Source organism: Leopardus geoffroyi, chromosome B4 (assembly GCF_018350155.1).
Source record: "Leopardus geoffroyi isolate Oge1 chromosome B4, O.geoffroyi_Oge1_pat1.0, whole genome shotgun sequence".
NCBI classification, from domain to species: domain Eukaryota; kingdom Metazoa; phylum Chordata; class Mammalia; order Carnivora; family Felidae; genus Leopardus; species Leopardus geoffroyi.
In genome coordinates, this window is record NC_059341.1 from 21183949 (window position 1) to 21200167 (window position 16219).

Below are 16219 nucleotides of genomic sequence, written 5' to 3' on the forward strand. Positions count from 1 at the left end.
CTGCCCCGCCCACGAAAATGATAAGAGAAAGAGGGGCCCCTGGGTGACTCGGTTGGTTAAGCATCTGACTCTTGATTTTGGCTCAGGTCATGATCTCACGGTTCTTGGGATCAAGCCTGGAGTTGGGCAATGTGCTGACAGAGCAGAGCCTGTTTGGGATTCTCTCCCTCAACTCTCTCTGCCCATCCCCCCTCAAAATAAAGAAATAAACATAAAAAGCTTGCCATTCATGTAGGTAAGGGATGGGGTGGTCTACTTCCTGCGAATCGGCCAAGTCCATGGGAAAATGTAAGCATTTTTGCCAGACTTGGTTTCCTATTGTGCTGTAACAAACCACAGTCAACTTGACAGAATGCTGCGGCATACCAAGGGCCTGATTCTCTCTCATGTTGGATCAAGTGAGAGGTCCCTCCAAGAGAACCTGGCATGGGAATTTGGGGAGTGCAACAAATTACTGGCTTAAAACAATGGAATTTATGATCTTACAGTTCTGGAGGTCAAAAGTCTGGAATGGATTTCACCAGGCTAAACTCAAGGTGTTAACACAGTTGTGGGATTGGAACTTTGCATTTTGACCTTCTATGAGGCCTGTGCTTATAAGGTGTTCTTCTAGAGAGGGTTCCAGCTTGGCCTTTTTTGCTATACAAATAGTTTGAATCCAGCTCCCCGCGTTGGGTGAATGCCCACTATGGCTCCAAATGCTCAGGAGACTTTTCCACCCTCTTTTAAAAAATATTTATTTAGGGGTGCCTGGATAGCTCAGTCGGTTAACAGTCTGACTTTGGCTCAGGTCATGATCTCACGGTTGGTGGGGCTGAGTCCCACATCGGGCTCTCTGCTGTCCACACAGAGCCCGTTTTAGATACTCTGTCCCCCTCCCCCCACCGTCCCTCCCTGCTCATGTTCTCTCCTCTCTCTCTCAAAAATAAATAAACATTATTTAGAGAGACAGGGAGACACAGAATCTGAAACAGGCTCCAAGCTGAGCTGTCAGCACAGAGCCCAACGCGGCGCTCAAACTTGGGAACGGCGAGATCGTGACCTAGGCCAAAGTCGGACGCTTAACCCACTGAGCCACCCAGGTGCCCCAATAAAAACATTAAAAAAGTATCTATCTATTCATTTGATTTTATTGAACTACCGTTGGCACACAATGCTACCTTAGTTTCAGGTGTACAACACACTGATTTGATCAGCCCTCTCCTGTTACTGTAACCAGGGCCAAAGCCTAAACACGCAAGTATATCTTTTCTAATTCCCCCACTTATGACGTCTTCTTTAGGGAAAGGTCCTGGCTTTTGTGGGCATCCCCTAGTTTGACCCTTTATTCTGTGTGCCCTTCAGATCCTGGGACATTTGGGATCTGTAGATACTCTCAGGTTCAATGCTGATTTGAGTGTGAAATCGTGCTCTCCAGCATTTTGTGGACTCTCATTGTTTTTCCTTACTTTCTTGACAACAGAGAAATGTCTTTTTGAAATGTGTTTTTTCCTACTTTTTTTTTTTAAATTTTTTTTTTTTTCAACGTTTATTTATTTTTGGGACAGAGAGAGACAGAGCATGAACGGGGGAGGGGCAGAGAGAGAGGGAGACACAGAATCGGAAACAGGCTCCAGGCTCTGAGCCATCAGCCCAGAGCCTGACGCGGGGCTCGAACTCACGGACCGCGAGATCGTGACCTGGCTGAAGTCGGACGCTTAACCGACTGCGCCACCCAGGCGCCCCTTCCTACTTTTACCTCTCATTTAAAAATGATTCTGTACCCGTGTACCAAACGGTTGGAAACAGAGGTCAGGAGACAATGTTTTAAAGGACAATAATTGAGAATTTTTCAGAAGCTTATGAAGACTCTAAGAGGATACCGGGTCTGGAGCAGAATGAATTAAAATATCAACAGCTGATCATGTTATTGTAAACTGTCTAATGTCAAAGACAAGGGAAAATATTAAAGATAGATAAATAAGTCGCCAAAAAGAACGACAGGTAAGGGCACCTGGGTGGCTTAGTCGGTTGAGCATCCAACTCTGGATTTTGGCTCAGGTCATGACTTCAGGGTCGTGGGACTGAGCTCCATATTGGGCTCTGTGCTGAGCATTGAACCTGCTTGAGGTTCTCTCTCTCTTTCCTTCTGCTCCCCACTTGCATGCCTGCTCGCTCTCTCTCTCTCTAAAATTAAAAAAAAAAACCAAAAAAATAAAAAAAGAATGACAGTTAAACTGATACCACGTCTCTCACTTGCAACAGTAGGTACCGAATGACGATGGATTATGGAGGGAAAGTAACTAACAATCTAGGACTCCATGCTCAACTAAACTATACCATACCTCTTCCATCAGACTGACACAGATTTTTAAAAACCTAAGCATACAAAGTTTTGGTTGAGATGTAAGGACATCAAACCTCAGCCACTGCTGGTGGCAGGTAGATTGGTGCAACTTAGCACAATTTGGCAATAACTAACGAACCTGAAAATGTATATTCTCTATGACTCAGCAATCCTACTTCTCTGGGAAATGCTTCTACATATATCTACAAAAGCGTGTACAGGGGCGCCTGGGTGGCGCAGTCGGTTAAGCGTCCGACTTCAGCCAGGTCACGATCTCGCGGTCTGTGAGTTCGAGCCCCGCGTCGGGCTCTGGGCTGATGGCTCAGAGCCTGGAGCCTGTTTCCGATTCTGTGTCTCCCTCTCTCTCTGCCCCTCCCCCATTCATGCTCTGTCTCTCTCTGACCCAAAAATAAATAAACGTTGAAAAAAAAAATTAAAAAAAAAAAAAAAAGCGTGTACAAAGGTGCATACCATGGAATGATTGCAATGGGCCAAAAAATTAGAAGCAACCTAAATATTCATCAGTAGGAGAATGGGTAACTGAATTGAAGACTTCATAGCAGCTAAAATGAATCAACCTGGCGTTATGTATTTAAGTGGATACATTATATGTCGAATAGATCTCAGTAAAGCTGGAAAAAATAAAAGGATATGGCTTGGCTACTTTATTTCGAATTAAAAAAATATCACAGTAAGGGGCGCCTGGGTGGCTCAGTCAGTTTAGCAGCTGACTCTTGATTTCAGCTCAGGTCACGATCTCAAGGCTGTGGGATCGAGCCCCGCATCAGGCTCTGCCCTGAGTGTGGAGCCTGCTTGGGATTCTCTCTCTCCCTCGTTCTGTCCCTCCCCCATGTGTGCACACGTGGGCACACCCATGCACTCTCTCTCAAGATAAATAAATAAATAAGCATTTAAAAAAAGTATCACAGGAAGATACACATTTCTGTAAATTCAGAACAGCAGACACAGAAAAAGCTCTCTGCCCTCCCCCAATCTGGCTAAAAAGCACGACATCCGTTTCCATTTGTAAAGGTGCCTCTCTCTCCAGTATCAGAAAAGGAAACTTGCTATTGTTGCTGGTGGTGGTGGTGGTTTACTTAATTAAAATTTTTTTTTCAATTTTATTTGGATTTAATTGACATATAACATTGTGTTAATTTAAGGTGTTCAACATAATGATTTGAGATAGAGAGAGAGATAGATGGATAGATAGCAAATGATTACCACGCTATTTAATTAACACGTCACATAGTCGCCAAGAGAGGATTCTGCATGACAAATCTCACTCAACCGCCTTTATGTTCCAGTCCTTTTCACGTATATTTACCTTCCCACGGTCTGCCACCCCTAAGAGCCCAAATCCCTATTCCTTGGTCTCATCACTTCTCTACAAATGTTTTGTTCTTTGTTAAGATGCTATATAAGCTACAAGCTCTAACCCAGTTTGAATTACACATCCTTGAGTTTCTACCAGGCGCATGAATAAACTCTGGTTTTCTCTTGTTAATCTGTCTTTTGTTACTTTCATTTTCAGGGCCCCGGACAGAGAACCTAGGAGGAGAAAGGAAAAGCTTTTTTGTCCTTTACAAGGTATATATTAAAAATACATAAAACAACCCCATATGCTATTTCTGGAGACATAGATCTGTAATAAAATCATAAAAACAGTGAGAAATTCACCATTTTAGTAAGGATAGTTGTTACCTTCAGGGAGGGACAGAGGCAAGGGGGATAAGAAGGTATTGCTGTACCTGTAGCATTTTATTTCTCAAAAATGAAAAGCTCTAATTAAACATGAAAACAATTAGCCTTTAAATAATCTCATTGGTAGGTACATGCTGTTGATCTGTATTTTTTCTGTTGGGAATGATACATACACATGAGGACCAATAAGACTACTTAATGCATTTCCATGTTTGGTACAGATTTTCTTTTTCTTTCTTCCTTTTTTTCCTTAATTGTATTTTTTCGTAATCTCCACATCCAGTGTGGGGCTTGAACTCACAACCTGAAAGAGTTGTGTGCTCCACCAGCTGAGCCAGCCGGTTGCCCCGGTACAGATTTTCTGAAAATACGTCTCTTCAATTAAGTTTTTTGATTATGTAAGTTTAATCTTCCACGTCTTTCCTTATTTTTAATCTATTTGCGTTGTGTCAAATTTTCTTTTATATTAAAGCTGTTCTTACACGTTTTGAAGCTATAACTTCGGGTGTATAAAGGCTCATGACTTTTGCATCTTTCTGATAAAACGACATTTATCAGTACGAAATATCCTTTATTTTCTAAGTGATTTCTCCTTTTTAATTTTTTTTCTGATTTTAATTACTTTTGGCTTAGCATACTGGCTTTTGGTTTCCTTTCTGGTCTTTTGTATTTTTTTGACTCAAGTCAATATCCCTTTATTTTGGGATTTTGGGTGTTGTAACTCTCACAAACCGCAGTGCTCGATTTGTTCTCTGCTTGCCATTCAAATGCCCTTTCATTTTATTTGTTAGATACTGCTGCATAAGGAACCATTCTCAAACTCAAAACAACTACCTGGTTATTTGTTTTATGTTTCAGTGGGTCGGCCCTTCGGGCTGGGTCAGCTGGAGGGTTCTTTTCTTCTGCTGGCCCTGCCTGGGACCTCTCATGCAAGTGCAATTATTTGGTGGCTCAACCAAGACCTCAGCCACACGTCTGGCGGGCGGTGCCGACTCTCAGCGAGACCCCTCTCTGCACGTGGTCTCCCATCCCCAAGAAGGGGTCTCTTCAGCTATGGCTCTTTTCCAAGAGGGTGATAGCGGAAGCTGCAAAGCATCATGAGTCCTGAGCTCGGAAGACCCATAATATCACTTGTGCTGGTCAAAGCAAGTCACAAGGTCAGCCTGGATTTGGAGGGTAGAGAAGGAAACTCCATCAGTTGGAGTAATGGCAAAGTATCATTGTAACCGGTTGGGAGTGCAGAGTGTGAGGGACTATTTCCGCCCCGCTGCCGGCAATCTACCGTAACGTGGGATGGATCAAGTATGTGCTTTCTTTTACTTTTGGGTTCTAGTGGTTTGGGAAGTATTTGTACTCTTGAAATGTTGTAATTAAAATTGTAACCTAGGGGCACCTGGGTGGCTCAGTGGGTTACACGTCCGACTTCAGCTCAGGTCACGATCTCATGGTCCGTGGGTTCGAGCCCCACGTCAGGCTCTGGGCTGACAGCTCAGAGCCTGGAGCCTGCTTCCGATTCTGTGTCTCCCTCTCTCTCCACCCGTCCCCGCTCGTGCGGTCTCTCAACAATGAATAAACATTACAAAAAATGTTTTAAAAATAAACAAATAAAAGCCAACATTGTAACCGAGACGTTTGATCCACTTATTCTATCTAAAAATTTAAAATTTATTTGCTTTTTTTTTTTTTTAAAGTAAGCTTTACATCCAAACATGGGGCTTTTGTAAAGTAAGCTTTACACCAAACATGGGGCTTGAACTCACAACCCTAAGATCAAGAGTCACGTGCTCTACCAACTGAGCCAGTCAGGTGCCCTTGTCTACGTCCTCTCTTGTCCTTGTCCATTGTGCTCTTCCCTGTGAAGCTGATCGGTATGGACCCCGTGAGTGGGCTTCCTTGCCCTCTGACTTACGATCAAGTTTGGCCAGTGGGGAGGATCCGAGGAAAGGAAAGCAGCAAGGATGAAGTATTGGTTCTCCAGCTCCCTCCCTTTGTAAGTGATGGTTCGCGTTCGCCGGAGATGCGAGCTCTGCTTGTGGGAGCTTATCTCTGGCGATTGTGGGAAGAGACAACATGCTGCTGTGTGAAGTGCACCAGCAGCTTGCCGTGGAGGTGTTGGCGTTTCCCCGTGGCTTGTGTTACCATTTATCTTGGGGTGCTACTTTTCTCTCAGGTCCACCGCCCACAGTCTCCGCTCTAATCTGAGTTTAAGGCAATGTCGCCCATCGCTAAGCAAAACGAGAGAAGGACAAGGGGGGAGCTTAATTGCAAGGACCGTTCCTAATGCCATTCCTGAATCAATCACCCTCACGGTCAACTTAGGACCCCATCCATTCGGTCTTTGTGTTCATGGCCTCTGAACTTGACGCCTCACTGGAACACTCCCATGCATGACATCACGCCTTCTAACCTTGAAAGGTCTGCCTTCTCATCCAGGGATCACTACGGTACATGTTGCTTCTCCACTTAGGATACTTTGAAAAAAAAAAAATTAATCCAGTCTCAAAGTTTAGATGTACCCAGTGCTGTTTGTCTGTCTCCATAAATTTTGCTGCTATATTGACTGTTTTAGGAAACTACAAGAGCACCACACCTTAAGCATTTTACCACAAATGTGGCTATTTTTCTTAACGCAGAGGATGCAATACCATGAAAAACTGCTTGTCTAGTTGAATGATGTTTCTGAATAAGAGTTAGACAATTGCTAGGGCACCTGGCTGGCTAAGTTGGTGGAGCACGGGACTCTTGATCTCGGGGCTGTGAGTTCTAGCCCCATGTTTGGTGTAGAGATTACTAAAAAAAATAAAATAAACTTAAAAAAATAATTAGACAATTGTTCAACTAAATTGCACAGATAGCCAGGAATTTGCATTGTTGCTTTTGTGACTTAATAGAGGTAGGGTCCACAGTGGAAAATACAGGAGGAGAGTTCAATAGGCAAAATCATTCCAAAGAAAAGGTGCGATTGGTACAGATAGATATCTTATAATTAAATTCTGGCTAATTCGTGTTTTTCTTTATCTCGATATTGTTTGCTCTGTTTAAAAGAACTGAAAACCAGGGATGTTAAGATTTTCATGGTTTCCTCAAAAGTAAGCCTGTGAAATAATAGGAAATGTATACACACACACACACACACACACACACACACACACACATATACACGTATACACACACACACACACACACACATATATATATATATATATATATATATATATATATATATGTCTCTGCCCTCAGTTCCTAACACGGGGCTCCTGAGACCCTGGTAAAGCAGTGTTAGGAGAATCTTTTGTTTCAATACTCAGTCTTTGACCCCAGTTCCTGGCACAGAGGACCTAAAATTCTTGTAATTTCCTAAGTGTTAAGAGTGCTAGGAATACCTTTTGTTCTAATATTTGGTCTTTGACCCTGGTTCCTGACACAGCATTCCCAAATCCCTTGGAATTTCCCGGGTGACAGCAATATCTTTTGTTCTAATGAGGTGACTCTTGGTGGGCTCCTGGATGGGGTCTGGTCACCAGAAAGACCAAATCATGGTCACAAGCTTGGAATTTTCAGCCCCACCCCCACCCCCCATTCTCTAGAGAGGGAAGAAGGGCTGGAAATGGAGTTAATAATTGATCATATCTACATGATGAAGCCTTCTATAAACCCCAATAGTGGGGGCCTCAGAGAGCATCCAGGTTGGTGAACACATCCCCGTGCCAGGAGGGTGATGTACCCCAAATCCACGGGACAGACGCTTTTATGCTCGGGACCCTCCCAGACTTGCTCTTTATCTGGCCGTTCATCTGCATCCTTTATCACATCCTTCACTAAACTGGTAAATGTTGGAGGGCATTTCCTTGAGTTCTGTGAGCTGTTATAGCAAATAATCAAATCCAATGGGGAGAAGGCCATGAGAACCTCCAGTCTGTAGTCAAATTGGACAGGAGTTGTTGATAGCCTGGAGACCTACCACTTGTGAATGGCAAATAAAATGGGGCCAGTCTCGTGGGACTGAGCCCTAAATCTGTGGGATCTGATGCCATCTCCGTGTAGATAGTGTCAGAATTGAGTTAAATTGTAGGACAACCAGGTGGTGTCATAGAATTGCTTGAGGTGGGAAAAATTCCCAATAGGAATATGTGAGAGTGAAGAACCACGGGAAGAAGACTGAGTTTTGCCTGAACAAAGTCCCATAAAGAGATAAATGGAAAATATATAGAGTTTAGAAAACCCAACAGTAAGGAAAAACTCCATATTCCCATTATAATTTTAAAACAATGAAAAGTAAAGTTTAGTTACATCCAATGTAGTAACATATCCTCCCACACCTAAGGAAACATCCCCTTCAACTAATTCACAGCCCAACTGGTTATAGCCTAAATGATCTAGAATTTTTAGTTATGAGCAATTAGCATACCAAAATCCAAATCAACTTTTAGTAATATGATAGAACTATAGTATTCTGGGTGATCTGGAACAGGTCTGGAGTAGTAATTAGAACACAGTTGGTACATAAGCTATCTAGATTTTTTTCATTGTTCAAAATCTTTATTTATATTAAAAATGTGACCTTTAAGAAAATTGTGAGACTTCGTTGTGCTTCAGTTTCTTATCTCAGATAAGAAAAATAACATTCTTTTCTTTCTCATTTAGTCTTGTTTAGCAACCGTTAATATATCTGATTTTTTTGTTTTCTCTCCTTGTATCAGTTACCCTTTGCTGTGTAACAAACCACCCCACAACATAGTGGCTTCAAAAAAGCAATAATTTCTTTAGCTCACAAGTCTATGGATAAGTGATTCGGATTGAGCTCAGCTCAGGCAGTTTTGCTGGTCTTGACTGGGCTCATTCACGGATCAGCTTCTAGGTAGCACTGGGAGCTAATCATTCTTGGAGGCTCAGCTGCGATGGCTCATCGCCTAGCTGAGACCACATAACTTGGTCTTGTATTATCTGGTAAAATATCCCAGGCCTTTCCACATGCTGGTAGAAGAGTCCTTAGGGGCTGCAAGAGAGCAGGTCCTAAAGTAAAAAGTGCTTTTCTTTTATTGTATTTTTTAATGTTTATTTTTTGAGAGACAGAGAGAGGGGAGTGTGAATGGGGGAGGGGCAGAGAGAGAGGGAGACATGGAATCTGAAGCAGGCTCCAGGCTCTGCGCTGTGAGCACAGAGCCCAACATGAGGGTCGAACTCACGAACCGTGAGATCATGACCTGAGCCAAAGTCGGACATTTCACTGACTGAGCCATCTAGGCGCCCCTGTACAAGTGTTTTTCAAGTGTCTCCTTCTGTCAGGTTTGCTAACGTTACAGTGTCCAAAACAAGTCACATGGACAAGCCCAGACTCAAGTCTCCCGATGAGAGAAACTGCGAAGACACTTCACAAGAATGTGGATGCAGGGAGGGAAAGAATTTGTGGCTATTTTCACAATCTATCCATTTCCTAACAGACTAACATGGCATTGACATGGAGTGCTTGTTCGCCATAAGGTAACACCAAGTTCTCATTAACATTTTCTCTGTTAAATTAAATTATGTTACCAGACTCTCTGGTTGAGTGTATATATTGAAATGTTTTCTGATGAACTCCTTTGAAATACAACGTCATCTTTTACTGATGTGCCTCGTTAAAACAAATAAACAATACAACCTCAAAATGGCATGCAAACAGCAACATTTAAAAAGGTTTCTTTATTTAAAAAGTTATTCTTGGGGCGCCTGGATGGCTCAGTTGATTAAGCATCAGACTCTCGATTTCGGCTCAGGTCATGAACTCACAGTTCAATTTGCGAGTCGGAGCCCCACCTCAGGCTCTGCACTGAGTGCTGAGCCTGCTTGGGATTCTCTCTCTCCCTCTCTCTCTGACCCTCCCCCACTCCCTCTCTCTCTCTCGAAATAAATGCCTAAGCTTAAAAAAAATTTTTATTCTTCTTAGATAGTATTATCCTATTAGGTTAAAACAACATTCAGTTTATTAATCGATTTGTATATTACTGTAAATATTTTTGTGGTATGATGGGAAAAGCAGGAGGTAGAAGACTTGGTGTCTCGTCTCAATTTTGCCTCTAATCCCTCGCAATCTTAGGCAAATCACTTAATCTCTTGAAGACTCAGTTTCTTCGTTTACGTAATAGATGGTCTGGAGAACAAAATCTCTGCTTCATTTCAGCAGTAAAATTATGGATTTTCTCTTGAGGAACACATCTATGGCAAAGCCAAAAACCAAACCCAAGTATACACAAGAATAGAAATATCAGTCTTAAACTAGAGTCTCAATCATTGGAACTTTTTGAAAAAATTACCTATGTAGTTGTCTGGTTATAGGTGGGAGTCAGGCCCCCGTCCATAGGATACCCCATATCCTATAATGTTACGTTTCGATTCTATATTAAAAACATAGAAAAATGAAAAAATGAAATGAGCCTGGGTGGCTCAGTCAGTTAAGCACCCAACGCTTGGTTTCGACTCGGGTTGTGATCTCAAGCTTCATGGGATCAAGCCCCGCATCCGGCTCTGTGCTGACATCATGGCCCCTGCTTGGGGTTCTCTCTCTCTCCCTCTCTCTCTGCCCCTCCTCTGATCATACACTCTCTCTTTCTCAAAATAAATAAGTAAACTTAAAAAAAACACAAGAAATAATGAGCCCAAAAGCCTTTTAATAAAACAAGTTTTAGAAAGCCTTTAAAAATTGCTGAGTAATTACACTTATGATTAGCTCAACATTGGAAAACTCTGGAGGGAGACGTGAGCATCAGTAACACCTCGTGCATTTAATATTTCTTGTTTAATATTTCCTCTGTTTTCATTGTGTTTAGAATGTGATTGTACGATAATTCTCTGAAAAGACAGAACCCAGAGAAAATTCTATGCATTTTTTGGTGGATAGCCCAGTGGTCAACATTTATTTAGCAACTGAATGGATCTGTACCAGGTTTGGCCGGAATCTTTTCCCTTGGAGATAGAGATCTAATGTGCCCTATTTGCTTTTATTAGATAGTCTTGCTTTTTTTTAACTAAAAAAAAAATGTTCTTAGAGGTATTTAGACCCAATGATATTTCATTGAAGTTAAGTGGAATATGGGAATAAATTATACTTAAGCTATACTATTATTTTTTACTGATATGAGTGGCAATGAAAATGATCAAAATAACTAACTTCACACATGCATATTAGTGACAGGCCAAATAGCCCAGGGGAAGGGGACAGGAATTTGAACAGGGTTTATCTAATCATTCAAAGGAGAAGTTCCTTCACAGAATGGACAATATGTGGATTGAAGTGCTTGTAAGTTACAAGCAACTTGCAAGTGATACGAATATAAATTTAAGACTTCTAGAATATACACATTGGTGGAAACAATCTTTTGAGGAAAAAGAATTTGTGACATTAACTGCATATGTCATTTTGAGATGAGTTTCTCTTCCGCCTTAACTTCTTTTTTTTTTTTTTTTTCCAACGTTTTTTATTTATTTTTGGGACAGAGAGAGACAGAGCATGAATGGGGGAGGGGCAGAGAGAGAGGGAGACACAGAATCGGAAACAGGCTCCAGGCTCTGAGCCATCAGCCCAGAGCCCGACGCGGGGCTCGAACTCACGGACCGCGAGATCGTGACCTGGCTGAAGTCGGACGCTTAACCGACTGCGCCACCCAGGCACCCCCCGCCTTAACTTCTTAACCTCTTGGCTCGGTTTGGTGTCATTTGGCCACATCTTCCTTCTTAAAGCTCTTTCCCCCTTTAACTTCAGAGACTGGCTGTTTCTTCCTTCTGCTTTCATTTTTCTGAGTACTGCTCACCAGCCTTCTCTCCCTTCCTGGCCCAGTCTCAGTAACTTCTATGGTGGAAGTCACTACCATGCTTCCATTGTTACCTCCCAAATTTCCTTCTCCAATCTTCAGCTCTGTCCCAGACAGTTCTTTGGGCCTTCAGCTCAACAAGTCTACAATGGAACCCATTACTTTTTCCCAATAACCTTCTGTTTTTCGTGTGTGTGTGTTTGTGTGTTGCTCAGTGAATGAGAAGACCCCATAGGAGTCTCTTTTTTTTAAGTTTATTTTTATTTTTTTAGTAATCTCTATACCCAACGTGGGGCTTAAACTCATGGCCCTGAGATTAAGAGTCAGGTGCTCTGCTGACTGAACCAGCCAGACACCCCCCCATTGTGAGTCTTTATATGTCAAGTGTAAAGCTACTTTCCAGCCCCCAGGGGCTCCCTCTGCAGTTCTTTCTTTTTTTGCCACATGTCCGAAAGAGGTGATAATACTTTTATCACTTGGGTGTTGTGAGGTGGACAGGACTCAACATCGTCTGGCTGCCTCCCCCAAAGAAGCAAAAGGTCACTTGTTAAAAGCATTTTAGGGGTGGGCTTGGCTGGCTCAGTTGGAAGAGCGTGTGACTCTTGATCTCGGGCTCATGAGTTCAAGCCCTGCATTGGGTGTAGTGCTCAGTTAAATAAATAAATTTTTTTTTTTTAAAAAGCATTTTGTTAGGAGACGGAAAATATTCTAAAAATAACACGGTGGGGGCGCCTGGGTGGCGCAGTCGGTTACGCGTCCGACTTCAGCCAGGTCACGATCTCGCGGTCCGTGAGTTTGAGCCCCGCGTCAGGCTCTGGGCTGATGGCTCAGAGCCTGGAGCCTGTTTCCGATTCTGTGTCTCCCTCTCTCTCTGCCCCTCCCCCATTCATGCTCTGTCTCTCTCTGTCCCAAAAATAAATAAACGTTAAAAATAACACGGTGGGAAGTAAAACAATTCATTCAACAAATATTTAGTGAGTACCTACTCTGTGCCAGGTGCTGGGAATACCTGCACGGGGTGCTGGGAATACCTGCTGGGAATACCTCTGTGCACAGATGGACGTTGGCTTTATATTGACCTCTAAGCCTGGGAATAAGGGGTGTGGCGGGGGGGGGGGGGGGGGAGGGGTTAGGGTAGAGCATAAGTAAACAATCACGCAAATACACGTGAAATTCCAACTGTGACAAGTACAGTGAAAAAGTGGTTCCTAAAGCGAGTTGATAACAGTGTGATTTAATCTAGGCAGACGGGCCTGTGATAGGCTCCTCCCCCAGCTCCCCCCACCCGAGGAAACTTATCTGGAGCCAACATCTAAAAGATAATGGGGTTGACTGTAAAATTGTCCTCATTATTTCTATGCCTTTAATTTGACTTTGCAACTCCTCCCCTCAGGAGGATCTGTTCATGACTCTTTTCATCTGGGCTGACTTTGTGATTTACCTTAGCCAATAGAATGTGGAAGAAATAATGTGGGGCCAGTTCTGAACTTAGGCCTGAAGAGGCTTCGTGCATGACCGTTCACCTTCTGAGGACCCTGACAGGGCTGTATGAATAAGCTGGGCTAAACTGTTGGATGATAAGAGACATGTGGGGCCCAGTCGCCCCTGACCCCGTAACTACCAACCAGCTAACTGCCAGACATGTGAGTGAGGCCATCCAAGACCAGCCAGGCCCCAGCTGACCTGTTAAGCAAGCACAGAGCCACGGACAAGCCAGCTGAGATCAGCCAAGCCTGGCCCAGAGCAGCTGAACTGTCCAGCTGACTCAGATCTCCGAGCCATAATTGGTGTTTGTTGTTTTAAGAGACGGAGTTTTGACATATTTATTAGCTGTCGCAGCTAACCGATACAGATGAGCAGGGATTAACTAGGCAAAGGACTTTGTAGAGGACAGCATGTACAAATCCTGTGTGAGGAAGGAGCATGGCAGCTTCCCAAGACTGCAGGAAGACCCGTGTGGATGGATCCTAATGAGCGTGGGGGGCATGGTGTGAGCTGGGTCTGCATGAGGAGCGGCAAGGCTATGTAGAGTCTGGTCGACGATGGTAAAGAGTTGAGTCTTGATTCTAAGAGCAACGGCATTCCACACAGAGGTTTTAAGCAGGAAGGATGCGCAACCAGAGTTGGGTTTTGAAATCTGTCTGAAGTTTGAAGACGTTTCAGGGGGGCCAGAGTAGAAACAGGAGAGTGTTGCAGTAGTCACATAAGAGACTACAACAGTGCACAGTAGAGCGGTGACGGTGACAGGGCCACCACCTTGCCCGGCTCCGGGAGGCTCCTCTGTTTACTCTGTGGTATACAAGAATGATTTATCCCTGGATTTGTGCAGCGCATCCCTTGAAACCTGGGAGTGGAGATCATTGGATGGACTCAAGAGAGTTTGGAAGATGACAGGTGTCAGTGGTTGATAGGCTATAGCAAACGGAAGTTTCTAGGGCCATATCAAGGGTGACTGCTAGGTTCTTTTCTTGGTGGATGATACCAATCATTGAGCTAGAGAACAATGAAAGGAGATCACATTTGGAGAGAATGGTCATAAGTTTGGATTTAGACATGGTGACTTGAAATGCCTGTGACATTCCCGAGAAGACATCCGAGTAGGCAGATGGGTACATGGGGCTGGAGCTCAAGTAAAAGGTCAGTTTGGAAACACATTTTTGAGTCATTTGTGTATATGGTATCCAGAGGCTGGAAAGACATATCTTCAAGAGATGATCTCACCAGGTTTTAGGTTACTTGTTCAAAATTCCTAATGCTTTCAGAAATGGTCCCTGAGATCTTGGGACTTTGGTTTCCAGAAATTATTTCTGAATGTGATGCTCATGCATCTTCTCTTCTTTCTTTTTTTTTTAAATTTTTTTTTCAACGTTTATTTATTTTTGGGACAGAGAGAGACAGAGCATGAACGGGGGAGGGGCAGAGAGAGAGGGAGACACAGAATCGGAAACAGGCTCCAGGCTCCGAGCCATCAGCCCAGAGCCTGACGCGGGGCTCGAACTCACGGACCGCGAGATCGTGACCTGGCTGAAGTCGGACGCTTAACCGACTGCGCCACCCAGGCGCCCCTCTTCTCTTCTTTCTGACCAATGGGGTTACTATTTTCCTTTACATGTTATTTAATCCCAAAGAAACAATTAAAATGGGTTTTGTTTTTTTTTAAAACAACTTTCTTTCTTTTCTTTTTTAATTTTTTAATTTTTTAAAAAAATCTTTTTTGACATTTATTTATTTTTGAGACAGAGAGAGAGAGAGCATGAACAGGGGAGGGTCAGAGACAGAGGGAGACACAGAATCTGAAACAGGCTCCAGGCTCTGAGCTGTCAGCACAGAGCCCGACGCGGAACTGGAACTCACGGACCGCGAGATCATGACCTGAGCCGAAGTCGGACGCTTAACTGGCTGAGCCACCCAGGTGCCCCTTTTCTTTTTTAATTTTGAGAGAGAGAGTGAATGCATGAGAGCAGGGGAGAGGGAGAGAGAGGTGGGGGGTGGGGTGGGGAGAATCGTAAGCAGTCTCCACGCTCAGCGCAGAGCCTGATGAAGGGCTCAGTCCCATAAGCCAGGGATCAGGACCTGAGCCAAAATCAAGAGTCAGACACTCAACTGACTGAACTACCCAGGTGCCCAGGTGCTGTGTTTTGAAGCCACTGGACTGAATGCCATTTGTCTAAATGGAAGTCTGAGGTTCACCAAAACTATCGCTTTTGTGCTTTCTCCCCCCTTTACAAACTCAGGATTATTTCTTCTTCGGCTTATATCTCCAATGCAGTGCATAACAGACTCTAACAATTGCACGTCTCTTAAGATCTTGTTCCTTCATCATATGCTTGTTGATCTATTTCTTGTGTCCTCATTTGCCTCTTTGCCTCTAATTTTCCCCCAGTACGTTTTATTTCCCCCATACAGCTATCAGAGTGCTTTTTCTAAAATGCCAACCCGACTATATAACTATCCTAAAGCACTCTCAGGAATGGAGCAAACTCCTGGGGACAGCTTTCAAGAACTTTCTGGCCTACGGCACCCACCGTACTTTTCCAACCTTCTGTCTCGCTACCGACATCCTTGCCCAATCTACTTTGAGCCGCGTAGAACTGCTTTCCTTTCATTGACTGTACTGGGATGCTTTAAAATAGGTTTTTAGGGGACACATAGGTGGCTCAGTCAGTTAAGTGTCCAACTCCTAATTTCTGCCCGGTCGTGATCTTGTGGTTCGTGATTTCGAGCCCTGTGAAGGGCTCTGTGCTAACAGTGTGGAGCCTGCTTGGGATTCTCTCTCTCTCTCCTTCTGTCTATTCCTTCCCCGCTTGTGCTCTCTCTCTCAAAAATAAATAAGTAAACTTTAAAATAAAATAAAATAAAAATAAAATAAAATGGGTTTTTAGGAAGAAAAGCATGTAAGCAA